The following is a 14,564-nucleotide window of genomic DNA, read 5'->3' as shown; positions in this document are numbered from 1 at the left end:
CACAAAGAAAGAAAACTACAGGCCAATATCACTGATGAACATAGATGCAAAAATCCTCAACAAAATACTAGCAAACAGAATCCAACAGCACATTAAGAGGATCATACACCATGATCAAGTGGGGTTTATTCCAGGAATGCAAGGATTCTTCAATATACGCAAATCAATCAATGTGATACACCGTATTAACAAATTGAAGGAGAAAAACCATATGGTTATCTCAATAGATGCAGAGAAAGCTTTCGGCAAAATTCAACACCCATTTATGATAAAAACCCTCCAGAAAATAGGCATAGAGGGAGCTTTCCTCAACATAATAAAGGCCATATATGACAAACCCACAGCCAACATCATCCTCAATGGTGAAAAACTGAAAGCATTTCCACTAAGATCAGGAAAAAGACAAGGTTGCCCACTCTCACCACTCTTATTCAATATAGTTTTGGAAGTTTTAGCCACAGCAATCAGAGAAGAAAAGGAAATAAAAGGAATCCACATTGGAAAAGAAGAAGTAAATCTGTCACTGTTTGCAGATGACATGATACTGTACATAGAGAATCCTAAAGACGTTACCAGAAAACTACTAGAGCTAATCAATGAATTCGGTAAAGTAGCCAGATACAAAATTAATGCACAGAAATCTCTTGCATTCCTATACACTAATGATGAAAAATGTTAAAGTGAAATCAAGAAAATACTCCCATTTACCACTGCAAGAAAAAGAATAAAATATCTAGGAATAAACCTACCTAAGGAGACAAAAGACTTGTATGCAGAAAATTATAAGACATTGATGAAAGAAATTAAAGATGATACAAATAGATGGAGAGATATACCATCTTCTTGGATTGGAAGAATCAACATTGTGAAAATGACTCTACTACCCAAATCAATCCACAGATTCAAGGCAATCCCTATCAAATGACCACTGGCATTTTTCACAGAACTAGAACAAAAAATTTCACAATTTGTATGGAAACACAAAAGACCCCGAATAGCCAAAGCAATCTTGAGAAACAAAAACGGAGCTGGAGGAATCAGGCTCCCTGACTTCAGAGTATACTACAAAGCTACCGTAATCAAGACAGTATGGTACTGGCACAAAAACAGAAAGATAGACCAATGGACCAGGATAGAAAGCCCAGAGATAAACTCATGCACATATGGTCAGCTTATCTTTGATAAAGGAGGCATGAATGTACAGTGGAGAAAGGACAGCCTCTTCAATAAGTGGTGCTGGGGAAACAGGACAGGTACATGTAAAAGTATGAGATTAGATCACTTCCTAACACCATACACAAAAATAAGCTCAAAATGGATTAAAGACCTAAATGTAAGGCCAGATACTATCAAACTCTTAGAGGAAAACATAGGCAGAACACTCTATGACATAAATCACAGCAAGATCCTTTTTGACCCACCTCCTAGAGAAATGGAAATAAAAACAAAAATAAACAAATGGGACCTAATGAAACTTCAAAGCTTTTGCACAGCAAAGGAAACCATAAACAAGACCAAAAGACAACCCTCAGAATGGGAGAAAATACTTGCAAATGAAGCAACTGACAAAGGATTAATCTCCAAAATTTACAAGCAGCTCATACAGCTCAGTAACAAAAAAACAAACAACCCAATCCAAAATGGGCAGAAGACCTAAATAGACATTTCTCCAAAGAGGATATATAGACTGCCAACAAATACATGAAAGAATGCTCAACATCATTAATCATTAGAGAAATGCAAATCAAAACTACAATGAGATATCATCTCACACCAGTCAGAATGGCCATCATCAAAAAATCTAGAAACAATAAATGCTGGAGAGGGCGTGGAGAAAAGGGAACACTCTTTCACTGCTGGTGGGAATGTGAATTGGTACAGCCACTATGGAGAACAGTATGGAGGTTCCTTAAAAAAACTAAAAATAGAATTAACCATATGACCCAGCAATCCCACTAGTGGGCATATACCCTGAGAAAACCATAATTCAAAAAGAGTCATGTACCAAAATGTTCATTGCAGCTCTATTTACAATAGCCAGGAGATGGAAACAACCTAAGTGTCCATCATCGTATGAATGGATAAAGAAGATGTGGCACATATGTACAATGGAATATTACTCAGCCATAAAAAGAAACGAAATTGAGCTATTTGTAATGAGGTGGATAGACCTAGAGTCTGTCATACAGAGTGAAGTAAGTCAGAAAGAGAAAGACAAATACCGTGTGCTAACACATTTATATGGAATTTAAGAAAAAAAAATGTCATGAAGAACTTAGGGGTAAGACAGGAATAAAGACACAGACCTACTAGAGAATGGACTTGAGGATACGGGGAGTGGGAAGGGTAAGCTGTGACAAAGTGAGAGAGTGGCATGGACATATATACACTACCAAATGTAAAACAGATAGCTAGTGGGAAGCAGCCGCATAGCACAGGGAGATCAGCTCGGTGCTTTATGACCACCTAGAGGGGTGGGATAGGCAGGGTGGGAGGGAGGGAGATGAAAGAAGAAAGAGATATGGGAACATATGTATATGTATAACTGATTCACTTTGTTATAAAGCAGAAACTTACATACCATTATAAAGCAATTATACTCCAATAAAGATGTAAAAAAAAAAAAAAGAAAGAAAAAATCTGAGAAATAAATGCAGGCAGCCAATGCATTTTTCTTCACATCTCTCTGACTGATAATACAGGTTTCAACATTCATTTCTCCTGAATGGCCTCAAGCAAACTCCCCCAGTGGGAAAGATGGCCTAAATCCTACCAGTATTTATTTTCTCATTTTGCTGTTTGATTATAGAAGACATACGCCAGACACCCAAATCGCCAAGGGATGCTTTACTGTGTCTTTGGAGGAAGAGGAGGATTAAACACGGATCAGTAAAAATTACAGCTTGTTTTTTTGTTTTTTGTAACCCTGTGTATGAAGAATTCTTCCCAACCAAGTTCTGGGTGAAATAAATAGTGAACTGTACCACCTGACTGTTTGGGTTTCGTTCACCTATAAGCAAGAAGACAGGTTTCCACTTCCTTCTAGGAACTTGTGCTCTGAACCACTGTTGTTTAACTAGAAAGTTATGTCAGGGTGATAATAGAAGATTTAACCCGTCTCTTTCGTTGGTGATCAATCCTGCAATTGAACAGGAGGCCGAGGTGGCCTCCGCTTGCCATTTCACTTTAGAAACCTCTCTTTGAAGACACACACCACACAGTGCAATCCTTAACAATCACGTCCCATGGCATCTTCTTTTGCAAAGGCCTAACCATTGCTCGTTGGGTGTTCTCCTCCTGTGCCAGCTCTCAGCCTGTAGTGAAATGTTGCTGCCAAATTCTACAGGCTCCAAATTGAATTTATTATGGGAACAGGGACAGATTCTTAACTGCAGTCGGGTAGATGGACAGCACCAAAATGTATCCTGTCATTTCTCTGGCTCTGTTTTGAGACGTAAACTGGGGAAATAAAATTCAGTTTCCATATTATATTCTGGAGCATTTCGAGGTATAAACAGTTTTGTAACTTAATGAAACCTCCATACACACTTAACGTTGTGTTTTTAAAATGAGCCTGAAAGTTTCTGGAACAATTAAACACTTCAGAAAACGCACTGGAGCACACAGATGTCTTCTATTCACCCATGCATCATTTCAGCAAACATCTGTAATGTGCATCGGGTGAGAGAAATGAAAAATATTGTATGAAAATGTGTAACTGTAAAATCTCAGCCATGTTTACTATGCATAGGAGAAAAATGCCTTCTATATCCCGTGCAAACAACGCCAGGATGGTGGCCTACCCACTGCTTTCACAAACGTATAATGAGGACAATTGGAGGCCTGGTTGTGAAAACTAATAAGCTGTCTGTTTTACAGTTTCATGTGCATAAATAAATGCTTTCAGAATCGGAATGACTCTTTTATAATACAACAGGGGGAAAAAGTATATTTTCTTTTCTTAGGCGGCCTGTTCCCAGCAAGCAGGGCTTTGCTGTTCCAGTACCTATGGAACAAAATCCTATAAATGCTTAAGAAGTAAACTAGCATCATTTATGCTTTAGACTGACAGCTATTTCCATCCTGACCTTGCACAATTATCTTACCAGTGGCACTGCAGGCATCTTCTACAATGTGTCAGGATTGCAGCAGGTGGAAGCTTTGTTTATTCTGTTTTATTATCTGAATTCATTCATTCACTCGCACAAAGCCTATTTGCATATTACGTGCTGTGTGCGGGGCTCAGAGTTAGATGGGGAGGGTACAAGAATGTGCAACAAAGTCCGAGTTTCTGTCCCAACAGTGTTTGAAATTTATTTTAGCAGGGCTTTCACATCATTTCACTTTATTACAGGAAACTGTGCCAATCTTTAAGTTTATTTCTAGAAGACATGATGCAGTGGAAAACACCTATATGCCACAGTTATAACGGCAGAAGATCTTGTTCACATCATCTTATTATAAGACAGATCATATTCTACATCAATGACTTGCCACTCTCACACAGCAAGGGCATTTTTTTTTTTTTTTACATCTTTAAGGCTCAGTTTCTTAACCTAAACAATGGGAATGATATCACCCACTTCATGTTGTTATTCTAAGGTTCCATAAAGGTACCACACAATCAGCACTCCCTGGGTGATGGGACATTGTATAAAGCCACATCCCTGGGCTCTCCAGGGCATGCTACTACTTTATTTACATTTGATGAAGTGAGAATTTGGGGCCAAGATGCGTGAGAAAAAATTTAACCATTACAGTGGCTGTTCATTTTTATTCTTTTAGAATAAGCTTAATTTTCTAGTTAAAAGACAGGATTTTTGAAAATTTCAGTAGTGTGGTCGTGGCTGCCCTGCCTCCCCTTTCTTTCTTTTTCCCCCCAGCTTTATTGAGGTATAATTGACAAAAAAAATTGCAATATATTTAAAGTGGTGTACAACGTGATGATTTGATATACGTATACACTGTGAAATGATTACCACAGTCAAGTTCATTAACACATCTATCACATCACAGTTACCTTTCCCCCTCTAAATGTGAAATACAAAATGACTAACTCTCCTATCAAATTGCAAACCTGGCAACATGAAAAGCCACTGAGCTGTTGTGCTATTGGGAAGGGAAAGTCCTAGACAAAACAGGCTTAATTGGGCAATTATCACAGTGCTATGGTTTCAAAGAGATTTAAAAAAAATAAGTATTCACGAATTCATCCAAAATATGCCATCCTACATGTGTCGCCAGCTAAAATGGAGGTGAATTGGGCTGATCTCCTATTTGGGCCCTTTATTATTGCAATACACTTTTATTCAGCTCCTGTGATGTGCCAAGCCTTCTTTTAGGCACCTAAGAAACTTGATAGTTAGAAGATTCTTGCTTTCTTGAAGGGCATTCTAGTGGAAAGGCAGAAAATTAAATAATGAACAAAAATGATGTGATAAGGTGCTGTAGGTCAAAGAAAGGAGCTGGATAACACAGGGCAGCCAAACAGCAACAGCAAAGTTTCTGGGAGAACGGGACATTGATTTAAGATTAGATTTAAGAAAAAGGATGATCTTCAGTCAATGTTCAGACATGGGGTTGCAAATCAGGAAGAACCCCCATGAAAGAGGTTAATCAGATTGGAGCTTTTCTTAGGAAAATACGAAGTTAGAAATGAGTTTTGGACAGCTGTTTTACACCAATCACCCAGAGTTCTCTAATTTACCCAACTTTTTTTTTTACACTTTTTGACAGACTTGATCAAGTACATTCCTATCCCTAATACATCCACCTAAGTCGTTCAGATACATATTAAAGATTTAGTTGATTCCTAAGCTGACTAGTTCCCTCTTCTGAACTCTAAAAATACTTTATCTGACTGTCTCTCGGGGCACCTTTTACTTTTATATATAAATTGCACTGCATACAGATTTTTCCTTTTCAGACTGAAAGCTTCTTGAAAACAATGCTCTTTCCTATTTGCTCAACTTTCCCCTCTAATCTTCTTCTCCAGAATTAACTCAACTCTCTAATGTGGCTTCATCCCTTTATAACGTCATAAACATAGTTCCACACTGTCCTAGTTGTACAAATGCTAAGAACACCTGGTATAAAATATTTATTTATTTAACGTTTGCAACAAGGCTTTGAGCATTTGTGATGATTATCCCCTTTCAAACAGAAAGGGATAAATCTTATATTCAAAACCAGAAGTTTCCAAACTGGCCCTTGTAACTACTACACAAGCACCATATGCTTCTGAACTTTACGTATTTAAGTGCAGAAAACATGGCTCAATGTCCTTATCTTTCTCTCTAGCATCTCAGAAAGTGCCTTGCATATAAATATGTACTAAGTGAATAACTGAATAAATGAATGAATGGTTATTTTCTTTAGAAACACATATTCAGAAATTAATACAGCAGATCGATCCACTGATATTTTATTTATTTATTTTTTTTTTTATTTTTTATTTTTTTGCAGTACGCGGGCCTCTCACTGCTGTGGCCTCTCCCGTTGCAGAGCACAGGCTCCGGACGCGCAGGCTCAGCGGCCATGGCTCACGGGCCCAGTCGCTCCGCGGCATGTGGGATCTTCCCGGACCGGGCCACGAGCCCGTGTCCCCTGCATCGGCAGGCGGACTCTCAACCACTGCGCCACCAGGGAAGCCCACACTGATATTTTAAATAGGTGTTATTTCTATGTTTTTGTCTCATTTTCATATTTTAGGTTGTTAGTGAAGAAACAGTAGAGATTTTTGTTCGTCTTGAGAGTAGTCATGATCTTGTCTTCCTCAAGAGAAGCCCACCTTTGTGGCTGTAAACAAAAGCTAGTATGATATCAAACCCTTATATAAGGTTGTGAAAATTTCCTATAGAAGAAATGACGGACTGAAGACATTATTGGGTGGGGAGGTGTTTAGAGGGTGGAAAGTGTTTCTACCAGGAGTAAAGACGCTCCCAGGGACTAGGAAGAACGATAAAGATGGTAGGTTCCACAGGTGATAGGTTGGAGCCTGTCTAGGTTTCACAAGCCCATACCAAGAACGGCTGCAGTCACATCCGTGAAGGCTGATCAGTAAGAGCCCAAGTCTGAAAACTGGGCATCAAAGCCAAGCTTATCATGGAGTGAATAAATAGTCACAAGGCTACCTTCCACCCAGGGCAAGCACAAGTCTAGCAGAGAACTGGACTAGGAGATTCGATGAGAGCATGCATCAACAAAATCATTTGATAGTAAAGGGTGGCAGCAATGGCCAGGGATGGGTTGGTGATGGAGGGTGGAGAAGAGCTGGACTCTCCTTCCTGCTGATAGAGCTTGAAGTCTAGTGGACATTTTGCTTGAAGTCTAGTGGACATTTTTCTGTGATGAGTAAATCCCTCTGGAGTTTCCTATGATCCACAAGAATAAGTACTTTCTGCCCATCTTGCTAGTATGTGCTTAAGGAAATTCTACTTAAACTGGAGAAAATAAGTGGAGATAACATTTCTTGAATCTGAGCCACTCCTTGCTAGATGTTCCACTGACATTACATAGGGAAGCTCCTTAATTCTTATAAAAATTCACAAACAGGGTACTATGGACTACTTTTTTGTGCCCTCCCTCATTCATATGTTGAATTCCTAATCCTCAGTGGGATAGTATTAGGAGATGGAACGTTTGGGAGGTAATTAGTTCATGAGGATAAAACCCTCAGAGTGGGATTAGTGCACTTAGAAGAAGAAGAAAAAGACACCTTGCTTCTCTCTCTTTGTTCTCTACTATGTGAGGACATGGCAAGAAGATGGGTATCTGCAAACAAGGAAGCAGGTTCTCACTAGATGCCAGATCTGCCGACACCTTGATCTTGGACTTCCAGCCCTCCAGAATGGTGGGAAATAAATGTTTGTTGTTTACCACCATCTTTTATTACCAAGTTCTAGGTTATAATTTAAGAAGCTGGCATTCAAGTCCAGTTCTATCTGATCCAAAGAAAACATTTCTACTCTACTAAAAAGAAGAAGAGAGGCATACATCATGTATACTTTGGTATTAGCATATTTTAAATTAAGTTTTACCTTTCATAAAAGCAGAGACTTTCAGTATGGAAAGGGAGAGATATCACTTGGTCCTAATCCCAAACTCTGGTTGGGACAGAGACAGTGATACCATTAATTGTCTCCAACTATGTCCTACATACTATGCCAGGTCCTTTATACTTCCTTATTCATTTGTATCCTCCAAATATATCTATTAAGCTGAAACTGTTATCTCCATTTTTAGATGGGAAAACAGGCTCAAAGAAGCTAAATAAATGTATTAAGACACATAGTCCATAAGTGGAGAAACACTGTTCTAACTGTTTCATTTTCCCCTCAAACTCTAAGAGTGCAACTCTGGAGTTCCAGCATCTTACCATAAATAGTCATATGTCTGAAACCTAACCACATAACTAAGGAATTGACACATATATAACCCTGACAAATAATCAAAAACACGAGGGCTGTTATTGGAAAATTAGCCTTGGCAAAGGTACCTCACCTCAAAGAAAATTAATCATTGGATTTAAAATCCAAGTTGATCCATGTCAATTCCCAACCCCGTCTTTTGCATCTCTGGTACTATTAGCTCATTCCTGGATACAGGGATTCCTGGATGCCAGTTAAGAGTCTGTTTTCTTTCCCCCAGTTCATCCTAAAAGATGTGGGAGAGGAAAGGGACTTCTACAGCTGTATAGGAAGAAGTTAAGTGTGGCCATATAAAACAAGCAGAGCATAGAAACTAGAAGGATATAGTGAGACCTTGGCACCTGCTTGCTTCGAAGGAGTTAGGGAAAAAAATATATTGGCAAGTCTACTTGCCTTAATTAAAATCTCGGCAAAACCAAAAGAATACATGAAAGACTAGGCACCGAATTTACAAAAAAATGATCAAGGATCTGCCAACATCTTGAGGGTTTTTTTTTAAAGTGGGAGGATAGAAACCCACAAAGAGGAAGAGAGGATGAGACAGACAGACTACGACTGATTACACTTTTAGCCCTGAAGATGTACTGATGAATCTGACGTGGGTGGACCACACTTTTAAGTAGCTTAACAGGAAAAGTGAGTTAGTATTTTATCTCATCTTTTCTTTAGATTGTCTTTGTAACCTTCTTTCTCTTTACTCACCCTTTCTTAGTCCCTTCTTCTCATTCTATAGATATTTATTGATTGCTGTATATCATCAAACTGTGCTTGGCCCTGGGGTATCAAAAATGAATATGGTTCCTTCCTGGCCTTTGGGGGATTCACAGCCTAACCAGGGAGAGGCATGGAAAGAAACATCTTTGCATAGGCTGTAACTTAGGGTAGGTTCCAGGTGTGTGTACAGAGGAGACTGACTCCAAGTCCTACTGCTGGGAAAGATGGATGGCAAGTTGGAGGTGTGTCAATGAAACCTTCCCTGATATGAGACAGGGCAGGTAGTTCAACTTCAAGGGTATTCTGTGATTTGCGAATATACTGACTTTGCCATCAGAAATGAATGGCATATGTGTGTGTGGAGGTGTGTGAGGTTTTTTTATTCCATTCCTAAATACTGATCACACTAAGGTAAGACCTTGTCCAAATTTGGGTTTTATTTAGAAAACAACTTACTGTGCATCAATTTATTTGTATAACACATTTGGAAGTATCAATATTTTCTTAGATTTGTTTAAATTTTAATCATGATACCATGCTGGGAAAAGTAATTTTACTAGGTTCTAACAAAAAGTAAAAGCAAAAAATAGCAGATTTGAAAGACACACAGAGAATTTGGGGACCCATCAAAGAAAATCTCAGGTTCATTTAAAAAATAACTAAAATGATAAAATAAAGTTCAATTCAGTTACATTTCCACTCTTTTCACTTCTTCCTAGTTACCACATTTAATAACCTTAGGTGGAATAAGAGAAATTACTGTATATGTTTTTCAACAGCTGTGCCTTTCCAACTATATTTTACAACATCTGCAGCTTTTTTCTCTTTAACATTTATACTACCTTTGTGTTTACCCTTTGGGCTAATTTGTAGTTGACCCCTGTAATAGAGCCCTTTAACCAACATTTTGTGACAGACTATCATTGATTTAGCAGTCTTGCAGAATTCTTTAAAAATCAATGTACCCAGAAGAAGGAACTAGTGGGACTTCATAATATCACATCTCGTTTTTATCACAAATTTCCAATTTTCCAAGTTCCTGTCTCATTATTTATACCAGACAGGGCATGCTGATGAGATACACAACCCGTTCTGTCCCTTTTGGCAATCCATTTATAACTGAAGCACAATTAATATCTTTACAGCTATTCTCCAGGCAGAAAGAAAAATGTGGGAGAAAAGATTTTGTACATGTTTTGAGTATAAATGTGTGAAATGAGGAGCACCGGGATATGTCTAAAAAGAGTGGAATCTGGCTTTTTCTTGTTTTTAAATTCTCCAGAGAAATATTTTCAAAACAGTATTTCATACAGGAAGTGAAGCTACCTTTAGCAGTTCTCCAGATTTCTCAAGCAAATAATTAGGAATCAGGAGAATCTTTAAATACAGACATCACATAATGATGCTCCATTAAAGAAAAAGCATAAAGGGGAAAAATCCACAAATTTCTAGAGAGGTCCACATCACTTTAGCCTCCTTTAAAAAATCCACTGTCAATTGACTGTTTTACTTTCAAATATTAATCTTTTCTTTTAATTAGAGACTGATAATTACCATCAAATATAAAGGAACCACCATGTTTCTGGCCCAGATTGATTTAATTATATCCTTTAGACCTCACATAAACCCTTAAAAATTAGATTTAAAGCACATTTAGATTCCTAAAAAAGGATAGGAATAGATAGGTACCCAATAAATGTTTGTTTTTAATTCGTTCATCTACTCAATTACAGATGAGTTTTCTACCTGGATATTTTTAGAATAATTTTATTTATTTATTTGTTGAAGTACAGTTGATTTACAATGTTGTGTTAGTTTCAGGTATACAGCAAAGTGATTCTATATCTATTCTTTTTCAGATTCTTTTCCATTATAGGTTATTACAAGACCTTGGATAAAGTTCCCTGTGCTACACAGTAGGTCCTTTAATAAACCTACCAAAGGAGGCAAAAGGCCTGTACTCTGAAAAATATAATATGCTGATGAAATAAACTGAAGACCATACAAACAGATGGAAAGATATACCGTGTTCTTGGATAAGAAGAATCAATATTGTCAAAATTGATTCCCCAATGCAATCTACAGATTCAATGCAATCCCTATCAAATCACTAATGGCATTTTTCACAGAACTAGAATAATTTTATAATAGCAAGCACCCCAATAGTTAGTTTGGTGCAGCCAGGAAAACAAAACAAATCGGATAGATAGATAGATAGATAGATAGATAGGAGATTGATAGACAGATAGAAATACATATAAATATACTCAAAACGTTTGACTTAGTAATTTTATCTCTTGGGTTATTCTAAAGAAAGAATTCAAAATATGAGCAAACATTTTTATTGTTACCCTCTGATAGAACAAATAAATATATATTTAAAAACATTTAGAATATCATTAGTAATAGTTATAATAATAGTAAAAATTAAGATAGTTTTTTTTAAAAACCTGAAGATAAAATAGGATACACAAAATTCAAACAACCAAAGGAAAATAAGAGAAAATAATGACTGTTAAAAAAAGAAAGAAAGAGGGACTTCCCTGGTGGCACAGTGGTTAAGAATCTGCCTGCCAGTGCAGGGGACACGGGTTCAAGCCCTGGTCTGGGAAGATCCCACATGCCACGGAGCAACTAAGCCCATGCACCACAACTACTGAGCCTGCGCTCTAGAGCCCTCGAGCCACAACTATTGAGCCTGTGTGCCACAGCTACTGAAGCCCGAGCACCTAGAGCCCATGCTCTGCAACAGAGAGAAGCCACTCCAATGAGAAGCCCGCGCACCGCAACGAAGAGTAGCCCCCGCTCGCCACAACTAGAGAAAGCCCGCACACAGCAACAAAGAGCCAACACAGCCAAAAATAAATAAATAGATTTATTTTTTTAAAAAAAGAAAGAAAGAAGAGAAGAGAAAAGAAAAGAAAATGAAGGAAAAAGTAAAATGTTTAGGTAGGTGGCGTGGGTTCCCATAACTGACAGGTGTGGGACCTGCAGTTAGAAACTGGTTCTAACTAATAGCAAACTGCATGCACTGTGCAATACTGTACTATGCTAGGTGCTATGTGCTATGTACTATGTACTAAACAATATTGCTCCTGTATGACTAAGAAACAGAACACAGCAGCTATTTGAGAATAGAACATGGAGAGACTCACAGGACATATTTTGAAACTATCAAAAAAGTGCAGTATGTCAGAAAACAGAGCAGTGTGTCCAGCATGAAAAGAACCCCGCTCAGAGTGAATCAGAACCAGAATTCCCTGAGAAGCTGAGTTTAAAATGCAAATAGATCCCGAGATCTTACCCATGAAATCTCAGAGGAGGGGGCAAGGAATATACTTCATCACACACAGGTCCCTGGAAGAGTGCTATTTGTGAGTCAGAAGAAGAAGGCGGGCTTACACACCTTCAAAAAGTTATATGTTGCTTCAAGATTTTAATTATAAAAGTAATACATACTCACTGTGGAAACACACCTCTTTTTAGTCAAAGAGGCACCTTAGGAGACCCAGAAGTGAGAAGGCTGGGCTTTTAGGACAGTGCAAAGTGTTAAGAAGTTAATTAGCACCTGCATTCTAAAGAGCTGTCAGGTACAATTTGGGACACACGGGGGTCAAACACTGTGAAAAACATCCAGGAGAGCCTAGAGAATTGTGAAAGATAACAGCTTAAATTTCACTTTTGTAAGTATTTAAACCTATACGTTGTAATTTTTCTGTAGTGCTAAGGCATCAGGACACTTCTAATGCTCTCTCTATAATTACAGTGTAGCTTGTATGAATGTTTGTTTTTACTAATGGAAATAAATAATGCAAACAGTGGCTAATATTATATAAATAATAAAAAGATTAGTTATTTAGACAAGCACAAGTGTCAGGTAGATTTTTAATTTACCTACACAAGCCTGGGGCAGGCTGAATTTTTCACCCTGCCTTTATTTGCTAGCATATCCCCCAGGCTGGCATTGTTGCCGAAAGGAATAAAAAACCTCTGTAGCAGTATTTTCTGAGTTGTAAACCACACAGGCCACCTAATGAAGAAGCACACTTTGAACTGGTTCAACATGAAATTCATAGGTTCCACATACAAAGAATTTCATATACAATGGTACACATCCACTTGCCTACTCACTGTTATTAAATAGTTGTGTGGCTCACAGTAAGCTCTCCCTGCATTTACTGTATTTGGTAAAGACTTTCAAATATCGTCTTGAATTAATACAAAATGCCCAAGTGAGAAAATTACTTCCCCAGTGAAGTGGTTTCATCATTGTTCCTTTTTTCCTAAAGCAGCAACTAGACACAGATTAACACAGAAGAAATCTTGCCTAGGACCACACAGATTGTTGAGGTTCCATTCTTGCCAGACTTGAACTTAGAGCCTAGGGATTCAATATTAGGTAAATAAATATAGCACTTACCCTTGTGGAGCCCCTAATTTTAAAATATTTGATTGGACGTGTCTGAAAATCTCTAGTAAGTTAGGCAGCCACATCAGGTGACAGCTTTCATAGGTAGCAGACAGTTATAAACTTGGAACTACTTTGAGGTCTTGCGTTTTTCTCAGAATATATCATACAGTTTCTGCATTTCATTCCCTAATATATCAACGTTATTTCTTTTTATTTTATCTTTTTAAAAATTTATTTATTTTTGGCTGTGTTGGGTCTTCGTTGCAGTGCACGGGTTTCTAATTGTGGTGGCTTCTCTTGTTGCGGAGCACGGGCTCTAGGAACATGGGCTTCAGTAGTTGTGCCTCGTGGGCTGTAGAGTGCAGGCTCAGTAGTTGTGGCGCACGGGCTTACTTGCTCCGTGGCATGTGGGATCTTCCTGGACCAGGGATTGAACCTGTGTCCCCGACATTGGAGGCAGATTCTTATCCACTGTACCACCAGGGAAGCCCCTCAATGTTATTTCTTTAAAATATGAAATAGCTTTACAAAGGTTCTGGTAACACCTCACAAAGATGTGTCATGCCTCTCGTATTTTGTTTTCAGAATCTCTTGGCACCCAGCCAGGTAGAGATGCCAAGTGGAGTGAACTCCAAGTAAGGAAATATGGCACTCTAGTCACCCACTAAGCAGGCAGTTCTCAAAGTGTGGTCTCCATGCCAGCAGCATCAGCCTCCTCTAAGAACCTGTCAGACATGTAAATTCTCGGCTCCGCTCCAGGCCTACTGAATCATAGACTCTGTGACTGAGGCTAAAAGTTATATTTTAACCAGTCCTCCAGGTCCTGCTGATGCCCACTCAAATTAGAGAACCAATGTATTAAGTGAATAGTAATGGTACAATTATACCAAATCAATATAGGTATCTTTGACCTAAAAAAAAAAAAAAAGCCACTAAGATAATGTGTTATATAATGTGTTAGCTTCTTTTTATAACTTTACAACCTTCTGAGTAAGGTAAGACAATTAAGA

At 38.2% G+C, this 14,564-nt stretch overlaps 1 protein-coding gene across 1 annotated transcript in view; it reads right to left on the bottom strand.

Moving 5' to 3' along the window:
• CDH8 (cadherin 8) overlaps positions 1 to 14,564 on the bottom strand; it is a gene marked incomplete at its 3' end in the record, with an annotated part of 356,559 nt that overhangs the window by 202,495 nt on the left and 139,500 nt on the right. The window lies entirely within an intron of this gene.

The sequence above is a fragment of the Hyperoodon ampullatus genome (assembly GCF_949752795.1).
Source record: "Hyperoodon ampullatus genome assembly, chromosome: 18".
NCBI classification, from domain to species: Eukaryota; Metazoa; Chordata; class Mammalia; order Artiodactyla; family Ziphiidae; genus Hyperoodon; species Hyperoodon ampullatus.
Note: the sequence above shows the minus strand (reverse complement) of the source record. Positions and strands in the feature narration are given on the sequence as shown.